Source organism: Pantherophis guttatus, chromosome 4, assembly GCF_059756535.1.
Source record: "Pantherophis guttatus breed Tessera chromosome 4, ASM5975653v1, whole genome shotgun sequence".
Classification (NCBI taxonomy): Eukaryota; Metazoa; Chordata; class Lepidosauria; order Squamata; family Colubridae; genus Pantherophis; species Pantherophis guttatus.
In genome coordinates, this window is record NC_142066.1 from 4,892,252 (window position 1) to 4,897,720 (window position 5,469).

General features: G+C 35.9%; 1 long non-coding RNA gene across 1 annotated transcript; it reads right to left on the reverse strand.

Annotated features, from left to right (window-relative positions):
- Positions 1-1,063: 1,063 nt before the first annotated feature.
- LOC148113602 (uncharacterized) lies at positions 1,064-5,419 on the reverse strand. Its single transcript, XR_015734303.1, has 2 exons — positions 5,353-5,419; positions 1,064-2,116 (listed from the first exon to the last, which is right to left on the reverse strand). It is a non-coding gene; the product is annotated as an uncharacterized LOC148113602 (long non-coding RNA).
- Positions 5,420-5,469: the final 50 nt, after the last annotated feature.

Genomic DNA, 5,469 nt, shown 5'->3' on the forward strand with positions numbered 1-5,469 from the left:
GAATCTTAACAGAACTTGAATCCAAAATGCACACTATCACTGTCAAAAGTACTGTGATTTGACACTATAGATATAATTCATTCCTTTTCATTTCAGTGGCCCAGGCGTTCCAGAGTTATGCTGGGATACACACAGAGATACAGATACACAGACACACACTCCCTGAGGGTTGTTAGGGGGTGTCTTACCCCCCACAGTATTTTTTTCCAGAGAGTAAGACATCTGTGTACCAAGTTTAGTTGAAATTGCTCGAGGCGTTCCAGAGTTATGCTGGAACACACACACAAACACACATAGCCATTTTTATATATATAGATGATTGGAAGGCAGGTAATCTTTGATTTACAACCTCTCGTGTTCAGGAGTGGTGCGGTGGCCTAGAGGTGGAGCTCTTGCCTCACAATCAGGAGGCTGCGAGCTTGATCCTAGGTAGAGGCAGATATCTCTCTCTCTCGGCACAATGAGAATATATCTGCTGAATACCGGTATAACTCTGCATTGACGACAGGAAGGGTATCCGGCCATTAAATACTCAGCTCCATTCAGTTACCCAGAAGATGATGTAATGATCATTCAAAGTTGGGGGGGGGGAAAGGGGTCACCAGATTCCCTTAACAACTGTGTTACTAACTCAAGAACTGCAACTGTGGCAAGAAAGGGGCAAAATTTACTTAGCAACTGTCCCGCTGAGCATGAACGTTAGGCACAATTGTGGCCATAAGTCAAGGACTAGCTATATTAGGATATATACATCTTTTAAAGCAGATTTTACAGGCAATGAAAAGAAGTTTGCTGCTTGTAGAGACCCCAGCGCTGTGTTTCTCAACATCGGCCCCTTTTAAGATCGGTGGACTTCGACTCCCAGAATTCCCCAGCCAGCAAGACTTCTGGGAGTTGAAGTCCACACCTATTAAAGGGACAGAGGTTAAGAAAGAATTGGAGGGGAGTTTAAAATCAGGCATCACTCTGACATGAACCCATTCAGTTGTGCACGAATAGAATAGAGTAGGGTGTCAGACTACGATGCTATCTCAAAATTAAATGAATTTCCAAACTGCCAATCTTTAAGGAAATCTTTCTTTAATTAAGCACAGTCACCGGATCATGACTCCACGCGGACAAGACTGACCTTTTGCCCACCAATCCCTCCCTTTCCGATCCCCAAATCTCTGCTTCTCATTGGCTCTCTTCCAAGTCATTCTTCAGACTTCTTTTCTCGTCATTTCCCAGGAATGTGCCCCCTCCCCTCATTTCCACGACAACCCGACTTCAAAGGGATTTGGCAGGCAAAAGTTTCAGAGTTTATCTCTCGCTCTCCTCTGCTCTCTATGCCAGCGTTGAAACGCTGACATAGGGTAGGATTTTGTTGTTGTTAGTTGTGAAGTCGTGTCCGACCCATCGCGACCCCATGGACTACGTTCCTCCAGGCCTTCCTGTCCTCTACCATCCTCCGGAGTCCATTGAAGCTCCCGCCGACTGCTTCGGTGACTCCATCCAGCCACCTCGTTCTCTGCCGTCCCCTTCTTCTTTCACCCTCCATCGTTCCCAGCATGAGGCTCTTCTCCAGTGAGTCCTTCCTTCTCATTAGGTGGCCAAAATATTTTGAGTTTCATCTTCAGGATCTGGCCTTCTAAAGAGCAGTCAGGGTTGATCTCCTCTAGGACCGACCGGTTGGATCGCCTTGCAGTCCAAGGGACTCGCAGGAGTCTTCTCCAGCACCAGAATTCAAAGGCCTCCATTCTCTGGCGCTCAACCTTTCTTATGGTCCAACTTTCACAGCCAGACATTGCAACTGGGAAAACCATCGCCTTGACTATACGCACTTTTATTGGCTGGGTGATGTCTCTGCTTTTTAGGATGCTGTCTAACTTTGCCATAACTTTCCTCCCCAGGAACAAGCGTCTTTTCATTTCTTGGCTGCAGTCCCCATCTGCGGTGATCTTGGAGCCCAGGAAAATAACATCTGTCACTACCTCCATTTCTTCCCCATCTATTTGCCAGGAATTGAGGGGGTCGGGTGCCATGATCTTAGCTTTCTTAAGGTTGAGTACCAAGCCAACATTTGCACTCTTCTCCTTTACCCGCATCAAGAGGCGCTTTAGTTCCTCTTCACTTTCTGCCATTAGAGAATTCGAATAGAATAGAATAAATAGAATAAGAATAGAATAAATAAAATGGGCTAGGCTAGGCAATATGCAGTGGAATGGAATGGAATGGAATGGAATGGAATGGAATGGAATGGAATGGAATGGAATAGAATAGAAAATAAAATATGGAATAGAATAGAATAGAATAGAATAGAATAGAATAGAATAGAATAGAATAGAATAGAAAATAAAATAAAATAAAATATGGAATGGAATGGAATGGAATGGAATATAATAGAATATATGGAGTAGAATAGAATAGAATAGAATAGAATAGAATAGAATAGAATAGAATAGAATAGAATAGAATAGAATAGAATAGAATAGAATAGAAAATAAAATAAAATAAAATATGGAGTGGAATGGAATGGAATGGAATAGAATAGAATAGAATAAAATATGGAATGGAATGGAATGGAATGGAATGGAATAGAATAGAATAGAATAGAATAGAATAGAATAGAATAGAATAGAATAGATGGACTGGAATAGAATAGAATAGAATAGAATAGAAAATAAAATATGGAATAGAATAGAATAGAATAGAATAGAATAGAATAGAATAGAATAGAATAGAATAGAAAATAAAATAAAATATGGAATGGAATGGAATGGAATGGAATGGAATAGAATAGAATATATGGAGTAGAATAGAATAGAATAGAAAATAAAATAAAAATGGAATAGAATAGAATAGAATAGAATAGAATATATGGAGTGGAATAGAATAGAATAGAATAGAATAGAAAATAAAATAAAATATGGAATGGAATGGAATGGAATGGAATATATGGAGTGGAATAGAATAGAAAATATGGAGTGGAATAGAATAGAATAGAATATGGAATGGAATGGAATGGGATAGGATAGGATAGGATAGGATAGGATAGAATACAATAGAATACAATAGAACAGAACAGAACAGAACAGAACAGAACAGAAAATAAAATAAAATAAAATAAAATAAAATAAAATAAAATAAAATATGGAATGGAATAGAATGGAATGGAATATATGGAGTGGAATAGAATAGAATATATGGAGTGGAATAGAATAGAATAGAATAGAATAGAATAGAATAGAATAGAATAGAATAGAATAGAATAGAAAATAAAATAAAAATGGAATGGAATGGAATAGAATAGAATATATGGAGTGGAATAGAATAGAAAATATGGAGTGGAATAGAATAGAATAGAATATGGAATGGAATGGAATGGGATAGGATAGGATAGGATAGGATAGGATAGGATAGAATACAATAGAATACAATAGAACAGAACAGAACAGAACAGAAAATAAAATAAAATAAAATAAAATAAAATATGGAATGGAATAGAATGGAATGGAATATATGGAGTGGAATAGAATAGAATATATGAAGTGGAATAGAATAGAATAGAATAGAATAGAATAGAATAGAATAGAATAGAAAATAAAATAAAAATGGAATGGAATGGAATAGAATAGAATATATGGAGTGGAATAGAATAGAATAGAAAATAAAATAAAATATGGAATGGAATGGAATGGAATGGAATGGAATATATGGAGTGGAATAGAATAGAAAATATGGAGTGGAATAGAATAGAATAGAATATGGAATGGAATGGAATGGAATGGGATAGGATAGGATAGGATAGGATAGGATAGGATAGGATAGGATAGGATAGGATAGGATAGGATAGAAAATATAGAACAGAATGCACTAGAAGAGAGAATAGGATAGGATAGGATAGGATAGGATAGGATAGGATAGGATAGGATAGAATACAATAGAATACAATAGAACAGAACAGAACAGAACAGAAAATAAAATAAAATAAAATAAAATAAAATAAAATATGGAATGGAATAGAATGGAATGGAATGGAATGGAATATATGGAGTGGAATAGAATAGAATATATGGAGTGGAATAGAATAGAATAGAATAGAATAGAATAGAATAGAATAGAATAGAATAGAATAGAATAGAATAGAAAATAAAATAAAATATGGAATGGAATGGAATGGAATATATGGAGTGGAATAGAATAGAAAATATGGAGTGGAATAGAATAGAATAGAATATGGAATGGAATGGAATGGGATAGGATAGGATAGGATAGGATAGGATAGGATAGGATAGGATAGGATAGGATAGGATAGGATAGGATAGGATAGAATACAATAGAACAGAACAGAACAGAACAGAACAGAACAGAAAATAAAATAAAATAAAATATGGAATGGAATAGAATGGAATGGAATGGAATGGAATATATGGAGTGGAATAGAATAGAATATATGGAGTGGAATAGAATAGAATAGAATAGAATAGAATAGAATAGAATAGAATAGAATAGAATAGAATAGAATAGAAAATAAAATAAAAATGGAATGGAATGGAATAGAATAGAATATATGGAGTGGAATAGACTAGAATAGAAAATAAAATAAAATAAAATAAAATATGGAATGGAATAGAATGGAATGGAATGGAATGGAATATATGGAGTGGAATAGAATAGAATATATGGAGTGGAATAGAATAGAATAGAATAGAATAGAATAGAATAGAATAGAATAGAATAGAATAGAATAGAATAGAAAATAAAATAAAAATGGAATGGAATGGAATAGAATAGAATATATGGAGTGGAATAGAATAGAATAGAAAATAAAATAAAATATGGAATGGAATGGAATGGAATGGAATGGAATATATGGAGTGGAATAGAATAGAAAATATGGAGTGGAATAGAATAGAATAGAATAGAATAGAATAGAAAATAAAATAAAAATGGAATGGAATGGAATAGAATAGAATATATGGAGTGGAATAGAATAGAATAGAAAATAAAATAAAATATGGAGTGGAATAGAATAGAATAGAATAGAATGGAATGGAATGGAATGGAATGGAATGGGATAGGATAGAATAGAATAGAATAGAATAGAAAATATGGAACAGAACAGAACAATAACAACTTTACTGTCCCTTCGAATGCCAGAGGGATCAGCATAGATATTCAGATGCAATTTCGTCGCCCCCCCCCCCAGCTCTCAAAACGGGTCACGCCGCCTCCCATCTATATATATATACCGGACGCCAATACCGCCTAAGAAATCAATCACAAAAGCACGTCCAGCCAATCAAATCAACTCAGCCCCCCCCCCCCCCCCCCAAAAAAAAATCAGCCCCCAAGATTTTAAATCCCCACCTTCGGATCCGGATCGGCCAAGACTGCTTGCGGCCCGGACTCTTCTGAACTACATCTCCCGGCATGCCTTCCTTCCTCGTTAACCCCACCCACCCCAAATAAATAAATAAATAAACC